At 49.7% G+C, this 12,686-nt stretch overlaps 1 protein-coding gene across 2 annotated transcripts in view; it reads left to right on the forward strand.

Moving 5' to 3' along the window:
• Positions 1 to 12,107, forward strand: part of TEX14 (testis expressed 14, intercellular bridge forming factor) — a 758,047-nt gene extending 745,940 nt beyond the window's left edge. For both annotated transcript variants that reach the window (XM_077482232.1, XM_077482233.1), the window contains exon 28: positions 11,927 to 12,107. The gene's annotated coding sequence lies outside the window, so the exon portion shown is untranslated. The remainder of the gene's footprint in view (positions 1 to 11,926) is intronic.
• The last annotated feature ends 579 nt before the right edge of the window (positions 12,108 to 12,686 follow it).

Consider the following 12,686-nt stretch of genomic DNA (forward strand, 5'->3'; position numbering starts at 1 on the left):
CTCCAGCAGGGTCGTAGACCCGTAGAGGACTATGTAACGGACTTCAGGCGGTGGAGTTCTGATACTCAGTGGAACGACACTGCCCTCTGTTACCAGTTCCGCATTGGACTTTCCGAGGCTCTAAAAGATGAGTTGGCCTGTGTCGGAGTTCCCAGTTCTTTGTATGACCTGATCCAAGTATCAGTTCAAATAGATCGTCACCTAAGGGAACAGTGATCTGAGAGAATCAGTCAAATTCCTCCCACATGGATGTTGCCTAAGGTCCCGAATCATCCTCCCATTCCTATTTTCGAACTCTCTAGAAGCACATCGTGACCATGCAAAACAGGTTCTTCTCAGACTAAGGCAAAATGGACTCTATGCTAAAGCCGAGAAATGTGAGTTCGAACGCCAGACCATTCACTTTCTCGACCTGGTGATATCGATTGAGGGTGTGGCAATGGACCCTCAGAAAGTTTCAGCCATTTTGTCCTGGCCACCTCCAACCGACAAGAAAGGGGTACAACGTTTCATTGGTTTTTCTAATTTCTATAGAAAATTTATCAAGAATTTCTCCAGTATTATAGTGCCTATCACACAACTCACAAGAAAACAAAGTCGGTTTCAATGGACTGCTGCAGCTCAAGCTGCGTTTGATAAATAAAAGGACTGTTCACATCCGCCCCAATACTAAAACACCCTGACCCTGCCTTGCCTTATACCCTGGAAGTGGATGCATCAGAAAATGCTGTAGGAGCCATTCTGTCCCAACTCCAAGGGCATAAGTCCTGAATGCACCCTGTAGCTTTCTTTTCTAAAAAAAACTAGGCGTATCGGAAAGGAACTATGATGTGGGGGATCGGGAACTTCTGGCAATAAAATCAGCCTTAGAAGAATGGCGGTACCTCCTGGAAGGGGCAACACACCCAATATTGATCTTCACAGATCATAAAAATTTAGAGTATTTCAGAAGGGCCAAACGTCTCAGACCCCGGCAAGCGAGATGGACTCTTTTCTTTTCTCATTTTAATTTCCATATAACTTACAGACCAGGATCCAAAAACAGTAAACCTGATGCGTTATCCCACATGTTCAGAGAGACTGAAGTTTCATCTCCTCCGGACACTATCCTGCAAGCTAGAAATTTCTTACTAACCCAACCTAGTTTCTTGTCACAGGTTCGTCAGTCCTCCCGAGGAACATCAGTCTCTCCAGATACAAACCTCCAAGAGAAGGATGGACTCTTCTGGGCGAGAGATAAACTTTTCATCCCTCAAGATCTCCGCACTTCCGTCCTACAGGTCTGTCATGACTATCCCCTGGCAGGTCACTTTGGTGGTCACAAGATTATAAACCTAGTTCAAAGACACTTCTGGTGGCCAAATCTTGCAAAGGACTGTAGGGATTATGTCAACTCTTGTCCAACCTGCCTCAGAAATAAGAATAGCAAAAATAAAGCATGGGGACTGTTGAGACCACTACCTATTCCTGAAAGACTGTGGGATAAAATCGCAATGGATTTTATTGTTGAACTATCTTTGTAGTGGTGGATCGTTTTTCTAAAATGGCACACTTCATTCCCATGAAAGAAACTCCATCTGCAACTGAGACAGCCAGAATATTCATTAAAAAAGTCGTTAGGCTCCATGGAATTCCCAGTGATATTGTTTCTGACTGTGGAGTTCAATTCACGTTGAAATTCTGGAAGTCGTTGTGTGAAGCACTAGGTATTAAACGTAATTTTTCCTCAGCCTATCATCCCCAAACCAACGGGCAGACAGAACGTACTAACCAAACGTTGGAGCAGTACTTACGTTGTTTAATTTCCTTTTCCCAGAAGGATTGGGCCTCATTACCACCTATCTTCTGTACCAGCTGTCCAGGGTAGGCTGAATTTCTTTGTTACCAACAATCAGGTACTTAAGGAAACCATTTCCAAGGCACAGGGGACAATAAAAGATTCTTTGACAAGAAGAGGAGGGGGGAATTGGACTTAAAGGTCAGTGATCGTGCAAGGCTTTCAACCGAGAACCTGAAACTGGCATGTCCCTCTAAAAAATTGGGACCTAGGGGCGTGACCGGAAGCCGAGCTGGAAGGACGCTGTGAGTGAGAGCTCTCCTCCAGCCCAGCGCTACAACGGCCTATCTCGGGGGTTTTATAGCACAGCACGATGGGGAGATCGCGAGCCACCAGGTCCTCGTCTGCCCGGGGATCATCCCAGCCACCCCCGGGCCCGTCATCCTCCCTGAAGTCATACTTCCAGCCGCCCGTGCTCCCGCCGGGCGAAGGCCGCAAGATGGCGCCGGACGACCCGACCGCGATGCCGCGGGACCTCCCACCGCCGCCGCCGCTGATGGGCGAACGCCGAGAGGTGCACCTGCACCCGTCTGCAGTGGACCCCCCATGGGAGATAGAAGACATGGGACACCCCCCGTGTGATTCCGGCCGTATCCAGGCCGCGGGGGTGAGCAGGCCGCGATCCGGCCTAGGCCGTACGGACGGCGTGGAGCCTGCAAGCCTGGAGGCCCAGCGCAGGCACACAGAGCCTCTCTACCCTCCTGGCCACACGGGATCCTGGGATGGCCGGAGGGCCCAACAGGAGCCTCTGCACGATGCATCAGCACAAGGGGTGAGTCAGCAGCATCCCCCCCACGCCTCCTCCCCCACCTCTCCAGGGACTCATACTGCCATCCTGCAGCCCCACCTGCCCTTCACACAATGCTCAGAAGCATTCCCCCGTCTGTTGCGAACGGCCTCGGACCCAGAGATGAGAGGGTCCTTTACCCCCGTTTCTTCAGGAGCCACAGGAGATCCCCAAGGCCTCCCCAGCCGAGCGATAGCAGTAGCTCTCCCCCTCTCTGATGTAGGGCCCCAAGATGCCTTGAGGCCACTCGCCCCCCCCAAGGCCCAGAGACAGCCCCGCTCCCGGGACTCCAGCGCAGTCAGAGGCCAGGACACTGCCCGCCTTTCTTATGCCCAAGTAGCCCACCCCCGCTCCCCACGGTCCCAAGGGGCCTCTCCGGACCCTATGACTCTCTCTCCCCACGCTACATCCTGGCCGGACCACGGACACCCTTTGTCCCCCTGGCCCCCCTCCACGGCCTCGGGTCCCCCACAGGGAGGCTCCCCCCACCGTCCCCCCCCACTGTCCTGCGAGTCCCCGCTTCCCCACGGAGCGACATGGGGACGGACACCCCCCCTGGCACGCATATTTGACCGCTATCCCAACTAAGGACGACTTCAAACAACTGGTGGCAGACGTGAAAGCCACCTGCCGAGCTGAAATCCAGACTCTGCACGCTGGCCTTAAACACCTAGCTGAAAGGGTCGAGATGGTGGAGGAAGAAATTCAGGAGACTAAAATGGCTGTACACCGCACCCAACTGGAGAACTCGGATCACCGCCTCCTCCTGCGGGACATGCAGCGCCATGTAGAGGACCTAGATAATAGAGGTCGCAGGAACAACATACGTGTTCGGGGACTCCCGGAGTCGGATGGACCCGAGGACCTACAGACTTCCCTGCAAACGCTATTTAACGAAATGCTGGGAGAGGACCCGGCCAAACATATTGAGATGGACAGAGCACACCGGGCTCTACGTCCTAAAGGCCCTGCTTCCAAACCAAGAGATGTTGTTTGCAGGATACACTCCTTCCCCCTCAAGGAAGACATTATGTCCAAATCCCGATCAATTCGCAACCTCATGTTTGATAACGCCCCGATCCAGGTGTACCCGGACCTCTCCTGGATAACCCTCCAAAAACGTAGGATGCTGCAGCCTCTCCTCCGCACCTTGCAAGACAGGAACATGCCATACAGATGGGGTTTCCCCTTCTGCCTCACGGCCAGACATCAAGGGAAATCGGCCTCTCTTCGCTACCCGGAGGACCTCGACTCCTTTTGTGACACCCTGGGCATACCGGTCCCTAAACTCCCGGCCTGGGACTTGATAGCCTCCCCGCCACCCCCGCCAGTGCTCTGGCAGAAGGTACCCTCGGCCAAGAGACACAGAGGACCGGACCCGGATCGCAGATCACCTACGCACAAATGACATGGAATCCCCCGCCGGGGGAACTCCCTGCAGCTTATTTTTGACCCGCTTTCCTCCTTTTTTTCTCTTTTTTGTCCTCCCCAGAGTGCTCTCTCTCACTTTTTTCTCCCCACATAGGGTCTGCTCCCCACTCCCTCCCCCGAGGGCCTGAGCTTTACAAGGTTTCTACTTGGAACTGTCTTTTACCTAGGGCTGGCCTAGGAAGAGTCCGAGAGCAGTTCGACTCCCAGGTTACTGATCCCCCCCGTGGTTCATTCCACCCTTTGGTTCCTCCAGAGACTATTAACTGTTGGCGTCTACCTGCCCGGACCCCCCCCCCCCTTTTTTTTTGGTGTTTCCGGGCCAGGAGACCTATTGGAACCGTTTAGGCTCGGTGTCCCTGTAGGGCACCCGGACCTAGTATACGTTACAGCTAAACGCTGGTTATGTTCTTTGTCTGTGTTTCTCTCTTTCCTTTCTTTTCCAGGTCTTCTCTCTACCCCGCCCACTGTGTGGATATCGCTCAGAAGTCGTCTTGGTCGCCAGTCCTTCCCCGACGGTCGCCTCTCTCCCCGGGACATTCGTCACTTCATCGGTCTCAGCTAAGTATGACTACCCCCGACCACCCCCCTGACTATGGCTAAGATACTGTCGCTCAATGTCCATGGGTTAAACTCCAACAAGAAATGCCATCTTGCGCTTCGGGAATTCCGGCAATCTGGGGCGGACATAGTCATGGTCCAGGAAACTCACTTTAACCAGGGCGATTCCTTTAAGTTTGCCTCTAGACATTTCCCCCAGGTCTTTCAGGCCTTTAGTACACGCAAGCGGGCGGGGGTGGCTATACTTATCCGGAAGGGTTCCCCCTTTACATGCACGTCGACATACCTAGACCCAAAGGGCCACTATGTCATACTCCGAGGTACCTGGCACACGCAGGCCCTCACCCTGTGTGCCCTTTATGCCCCTAATGCACGCCAGCACCGTTTTCTGTCAGGAGTTTTGTCCCGCCTTTTTAAAACACACTCCGAGCTTCTGGTGATAGGGGGGGACTTCAACCTTGCTCAGTCAGTCCCACAGGACCGCCATGTGGGAAACCCACAGGCGCCTCAGCCCAGAGTCCTGAGGGACTCCAAGTTGTTTCGCCAGATCACCAGAAGACGAGCCTTGTTTGACGTTTGGCGAACCCTGCACCCCCAAGCCCGCCAATATACGTTCTACTCGGCCCCCCACCGCACTCATTCACGCATTGACCACTTTTTCGTAAACAATCACACGTTGAGGGCTGTCCGCTCCGCACACATCCTACCTATTTCCTGGTCTGACCACGCCCCGATAACCATGACGCTAGACATTGGGGTCCCGCTTCGCAAGCCTTGCAACTGGCGACTGAATAATTACCTATTGCAGCATCTCCCGTCCAAAGCGGAGCTGGAGTCTTCACTCCAACTGTACTTTGCTGAAAATGACACTCCAGACGTTACCCCCCCCACCTTGTGGGCAGCCCACAAAGCCGTTATACGGGGTCGCTGCCTTGCCCTCTCCTCGGCACTGAAGAGAGACGCACAGGCCGCCAGGCTGCTGGCTGAAGGTCAATTGAAGACCCTCGAGGCTAAGCTCCAAGGAGCCCCTTCCCTGACACTGATTAAGAAAATCGTACAGACGAGAATGACTCTAAGGGATCTTGCTCTGGGATCAGTGGAGAAGGCGCTTGTCCGTCTGCGACAGCTCTATTATGATAAGGGGAATAAAGCACATACCCTGCTGGCTAGGAAACTGGCTGATCATACACAAGCCTCTACGCCTTCCCAAATCAAAACCAATAAAGGGGACCTTTTGTCTCATCCACAGGCCATCGCGGACACATTTGCGGCCTTCTACACTGATCTCTATAATAAACAGGATATACCCCATAATCCACCCTCCCCCGCATTGACTGCCCGCATTAACAGTTACCTGGAAAACTTGACACTGCCCCGACTGAAGGACTCGGACCTTCACGACCTTAACGCCCAAATTACAGATGAGGAACTGCTGGAGACTGTAAAAGCGCTTCCGGCTCACAAATCCCCAGGCCCTGACGGATTCCCATACGAGTATTATAAGACATTCCTACCTATCCTGAGTCCCTATATGACCAAGTTGTTCAACTCCTTCCTAGCGCGCACCCCGGCCCCAACTGAGATGCTGGCCTCCTTTATCTCTGTCATTCCGAAGCCAGACAAGGACCCGACTCTCTGTGCCAGCTACAGGCCTATTGCTCTATTGAATTCAGATTTGAAAATTTTTACAAAAATTTTAGCGAATCGCCTTAACGCGATTCTTCCGGCTCTGATCCATAAGGATCAGGTGGGCTTCGTACCTGGCAGACAGGCGGGTGATAACACTAGGAAAGTCATCGACCTAACAGATGTAGCTAATAAGACTGCTCTCCCCTCCTTGGCTCTGAGTTTAGACGCAGAAAAGGCATTTGATCGTCTGAGCTGGCCTTTCATGATGACGACTTTACGCCACATGGGATTTCAGGGTCCTTTCCTGCAAGCAATACAGCACCTCTATACCACCCCCACCTCGCAAGTTAAAACGCCGTATGCTACATCTCCAACCTTCTCTATTGCCAATGGCACCCGCCAGGGCTGCCCCCTTTCTCCTTTGCTGTTTGCTCTCTGTGTAGAGCCCCTGGCGGAGGCCATTAGAAGCAATCCAGATATCAGGGGCATTTTAGTTCGGGATAGGGAATTTAAAATATCTTTATTCGCTGACGATGTCATCCTCACCCTGACTCAGCCTAGGACATCCCTGCCCATCTTGAGTGCGGAGCTGCAGCGATACGGGGAGATCTCGGGATACAAAATCAATGCCTCCAAATCAGTGGCCCTCCCGATTAATATGCCAGCGACGGAAGAGGCCCACCTACGAGCGGTGTTTCCCTACAGATGGGAGAACTCCTCTCTAAAATACCTGGGGGTTCTTATTACCCCCTCCTTTCACACCCTCTACCAGGCCAACTTCCCCCCCCTCTATAGGGAGATCAGGGCACTTCTCCATAAATGGAAGGCTCACCAAATATCGCTCTTAGGGCGGCTCGCCTCTATTAAAATGGTGATCCTCCCCAAACTTCTTTACTTATTCCAGACGCTCCCAATCCCGATCCCCTACGCGCACCTCCGTATGCTCCAGAGGGACTTACTGAAGTTCCTATGGAACTATAAAAAGCATCGGGTTCCCGCCTCTGTTATGATTGCCTCGCGCTCGGATGGGGGTCTGGCGTTCCCCGACCTGGTTAGGTACTACCAAGCAACGCAATTACGGGCTATAGTTTCATGGTACACGCAGTGGTCATACAACAAATGGTCGGAGATAGAGAAGCTATGGTTAGCCCCGATGCACCCGAATAGCCTCCTCTGGGGCACGGACACACAGGTTGATACGAATCGCCTACTGGGGCCGATGGTCCAGCTTAATCAGCTCTGGAGGAAAATCTCCCGGGAACACAGGCTCCACTCGGAGGCATCCTTGCTAACCTCGTTTCTTTGTAACCCTAAACTCCCGGACGGCCTTACTCACCAGATGTCTTGGCCCTGGGCGTCCCGGGGGCTATTTCATCTGGGACACCTAGTGGACCCCAGATCGAGAAAACTGCTGTCTTTCTCGGACCTACAGACTAAACACGACCTCCCCCAACGGACGTTCTACAGTTACCTACAGATCAGACATTTTGCGCAAACAATAGCTCCGAGACTCCAATTTTCCCCGCCCACCCCATTTGAACTGCTCATACTTGAGGGGCGGAACCCGTCGGGGCATGATATCAGACATATACCGCATCCTTAACGCGCACCACTTTCCCACAAAGGGCAAGCACAAGTATATGCTGAGATGGGAAAGAGAGCTGGGTGAGGAACTCCCCCTCGAAGCTTGGCAGGGGGTGTGGAGGCAAGCGGCCAAATCCTCCTTGTGCACACTTTACAAGGAAAATTTTTACAAAATTCTCTATCACTGGTACCAGACCCCAGCCGTGCTCCACAAAATCTACCCCTCTGCCTCTGATCGATGCTGGCGTTGCCTTCAGGACAGAGGCACCCTACTTCACATATATTGGGCCTGCCCTTTGATAGCCCCATTCTGGACATCAACCCAACAGCTCCTTGGCCGGGTATTTGAGGTGCCTATCCCGTTTACGCCCAAGTTCTATCTTTTTGGCCTGTCCCAACCGCGGATGGCTAAGCCGTCTCGGCAGCTTCTGCGGCATATCCTTACTGCAGCTCGTTGTCTAATAGCCCTTAACTGGAAGAGTAGACTGGCCCCATCCATGGAGGCCCTCTACTCCAGGATTAAGGACGTAGAATTAATGGAGAAGATGACGGCCAGATTGAGGGACAGGCTGGAGGAATTCGACCGAATATGGGAGAGATGGCGACTGCGGGAAGACTAGGGGCGAAATGGGTGAGGCATGACGACCTGGATTTCTGGCACTTTCTCCTCTTTCTTTTCTTTCTTTTCTTTCCCCTTTCTCTGTTTTTCTTTCTCATCTCTATAGTTTTTATAGCGATTCTCACTTGCTATGCATTGTATGTTTGGTTTAGGCCACTGGGCAGCACGTACTGGGTCATGGGGGCTATGGGGCGGATGGCTGATTTTTGGTGCCCCCCGCCCCGTGACACTCCATCGCCCGAAACACTGGACTCTATGGCACATGTTTGTGCTCAGCTGCTGCCTGTCACATACCTATATTTACTTCTGTATAGCCCTATATGTGATTGTCTCTTATTGCACTACTGTACTGTTTCTATGCCTCTGTTTTCACTGATGGTGAATAAAACGTTATTTGAAAAAAAAAATTGGGACCTAGATATTTGGGGCCTTTCCCAATGAAGAAGAAAATCAATCCAGTAGCCTATGAACTTGAACTTCCGACTCATTCAGGATCCATCCTGTGTTCCATGCTTCATTACTTAAACCTGATGTACCCAATTCCTTTCCAGATCGTGAGATAGGACCTCCAGAAGCTGTGATGGTAGATGGGGAGGAGGAGTTCGAGATCAAAGCCATTTTGGATTACAGGAAACGATAAGGACAAAACCAATATTTAATCAAATGGAAAGGCTTTGATCCTGAAGAAAATTACTGGGAGCCCGAAGCAAACCTCCATGCCCAGAGGCTTATACGGGCCTTTCATCACTCTCAAGGTTTGGTTCGAAGAGGCATCCGGAGGCTGCCCTTAAGTGGGGGGCACTGTCAGGGAACTCATCGTATAAATGTCTGTCCCCGTGTAGCAGCAGTTTATTTTCGTTCCAAGGGCCATGCGCAGTGTCCCCATCAGAGGCGAACGAGTTCCGGAACGAATGGACGCACGCACACGCCAATACGAACACGTGTACGCACTCGAGCAAACCGAACATATGTGCATACTCACGCACGCACAACCACGTCCACCAATCCTGGCACATGTCACCATATATAAACAGGATCCTGACCTGATACCAGTGCTGGATCGTCTTCAGCTTGTCCCTGAGATACCTGATTGTTGTTTGTACCTGTGACCTTGTTCCTGATTACCCAGCTTGCTCGACTATTCTTTTGGATAATCCCTGCTTACTACTTCCTGGATTATTACTGACATCGGCTTGGACTTTCTACTTCGGCTTGCTTCCTGATTTTGTATCTCACTGCCAGCACGTTACCAGACCTCTGCTCGTCCTTGACTATGTACCTGCCTTCCGTTCCTGTACCTCGTTGCCAGCCAGTTGCCAACCTTGCTTGTTCCTGACGTGCAGTATTTTCCTCATACCTGCTTGGCTTCCGCTGAATACCTCCGGTGACCAGTCTACACCTCTTCCTCCGTGAGGATCCAGTGTCTTCTAGCCTCCATCTTCAATCCGCAGGCACCTGCACCCCTTCGCTGCCTCAACACTCCTTGGGCTTTGCCCGTGGGGGGACAGGGGACCCAACCACAGCTTTAATGCACCATGTCCTGGGGAGGTACAGTGTAGCCACGGCCTTGGAAGATCTGGCCTATGCTAAATCCAACAAGCTTTTTCCCACCTACGTGTTGATGCAGGAGGTGTGGAACAAGGCCAGACAGCTACAAGATGTTACCGGATTCATGGGTCATAGTCCTATTTGGGATAACAGGCATTATAAGGAGCTGCAATCCTTGCAGTGTGGTACGAGATGGAAGCGGTATGGGGTCAAACACCTGGTACACATCTTCTCCAGTGGCAAACTGCACTTCTTGTCTTTGCAGACTGAATTTAACCTCCCTAGTCAATGTATTTCCCATATCTACAACTACATCACGCTGTCCGATCGCAATCAGAGGGATCCCTATGGGTCCTGTCCCCCATCTTTCATTATATGACAAAGGTCTCTCACTTTAAGAGATTTATATCCTGGTGCTACGCCATGCTTACATCCACACACTTGAATGGCTTCCCGACCAATATGACACTCCTGTGGAAGAGTGATGTGGGAGCGTTTGAGGACGAACAGTGTGAGGAGGCACTGCAGGCGGTTCAGCTGTGTTCTCTCAACGTGGCACAGCACCTGTCCCAATTGTACATAGTGTTGCGGATAGATCTTACCCCCGCAAGACTGTGGAGGATGGGTCTGAGAGAAAACTGAGAGAAAACTCAAGAGTGCACTAGATGCTCCAGAGACCATGGTGACCTCATACATCTATTGTGGCAATGCCCCAAGCTCCATCTATACTGGTCAGGGGTGGTAGCTACCATTAATAAGGTGTTTTGGGTCCAGGTTCCAATAGATCCTAAGCCCTGTAAGTTAGGCATTCTAGACAACCTCTCCAAATCCCTAAACTGGCCATAGCCAGAGAACTCTTTCAGGCACGCAAACGTATCCTTAGACATTGGAAAGGAACAGAACCTCCCACTCAGAGAGTGAACAACTCAAATGGGGGACACTCTGCACCCTGAGAAGTACATCTTCCAGCACAGGGGTCGCCCAGAAAAATGCAACACTCTATGGGCTGGGCCGGTAGATTTGGTCCTGAATAGACTGTTTCTCTAAAACTATAGTTGACTCTTGTTGACTCCGGGCTAGCGCACTGCAGATAACGATGGTAGGAGACTAGGTAAAGGGGGGAGGGTCGTGGTAAACAGCAGAAATGTTGTACTGCATAAGTATTTTCATTCATACTTGTGGAATGTGATAATATATGTCGGATTATGCCTGCCAACAATTTTTATGGAACTTGTACTGTTGGATTGTATACTGACATTTACTTCAATAAAACTTCTGAGACAAAAACGAGGAACAAAGGGGTATCAAGAGAAAATTTCCAAACAGGTCCCCTTTCTGCTGTAATAGTTGGTAGTTTATGCACAGCCTGATTGTCACCTGGACTACAAGTAACAGGATAGGGATGTCTATATGCACCGTAATATTTTTTATTTTTTTTGTAAATTCTTTTTATTGATTTTAAAAGGTAATGTATACGTAACAAAGCCTATTGGGCATACCCAGGCTTAAGAATAAAAAATAAAAAAATACAAACACAAAACTTAGCTGATTGGCAACCATTGCCAAAGTAACCTTACTCAATACTGCTAGTAAGCACTGAGTAGATGTCAGAACATGTCTCCACAGTACAATGAAATCACCTATATCAGGTAATGAGAAGCAGCTCAGTGCTCAATCTTGGGGCATTGCTGTTAAGGCAACAGTGTTCTTGGACTTTGTCCAGATGTCCCATACCTTTGTTGGGGCATCCTCTAGACTCGTAGGGGAATTTATACAATGGCAAAATTTTGTCAACAACAGACTTCCAGAAGTTTAAAGAAGGGGCTTGAGGGGATTTCCATTTAAGGAGTATAGACCGTAATATTTTTTAGTAATGTATACATATGTTTTTAAGAATCCAACCATAAATATATTTTTATTCTTTGTCTTTTAGGATAAACCGATAAGCAGAATTGATGTGCCAAGTAAAGCTAGATAACTGTCCCTTTTCTTTCTATTTAATCATTTGTTCTATGTTCAAAAGACATAAGAATGTTTGTCATAAGATTGTTAGTGGTTTGTCACGTGATGCATTTTGTTCATACTGTTAAAAGTTAATAAAACTGTTTGTTGCATTTGTGTTTTTTCTCATTGTGAATGGAAAATATATTTTTTTAATTGTACAGTATAGGACACAGACATATTCATAGATAACTGGTTTATATGCCACCTTCAGGGGATTGGACACTGGTGAACAGAGCTGTTGTGACCTCTAACCTCTCCTGCACATAGCAATTCTGAGTTTTTGCTAGTGTCCTAATGTGATGGGTGTCTCCTTTCAACTGTAATTTGTTATACTTGTGATTTTTTCTGAGTGAATTCCAATTTCAAAGTACACATCTACAGTGCATTCGGAAAGTATTCACAACACTTCACTTTTTGCACATTTTGTTATGTTACAGCCTTATTTCAAAATGGATTAAATTCATTATTTTCATCAAAATTCTATAAACAATACCCCATAATGACAACTGAAAGACGTTTGAAATTTTTGCAAATGTATAAAAAATAAAATAAAAACACATCTACATAAGTATTCACATCCTTTGCTATGACACTCAAAATTGAGCTCAGGTGCATCCTGTTTGCACTGATCATCCCTTGATGTTTCTGTAACTTGATTGGAGTCCACCTCTGGTAAATTCAGTTGAATG

This window comes from Lithobates pipiens, unplaced genomic scaffold (genome assembly GCF_037356315.1).
Source record: "Lithobates pipiens isolate NorthernLeopardFrog02 unplaced genomic scaffold, aLitPip1_a1.2 Scaffold_16, whole genome shotgun sequence".
In the NCBI taxonomy this organism is placed as follows: Eukaryota; Metazoa; Chordata; class Amphibia; order Anura; family Ranidae; genus Lithobates; species Lithobates pipiens.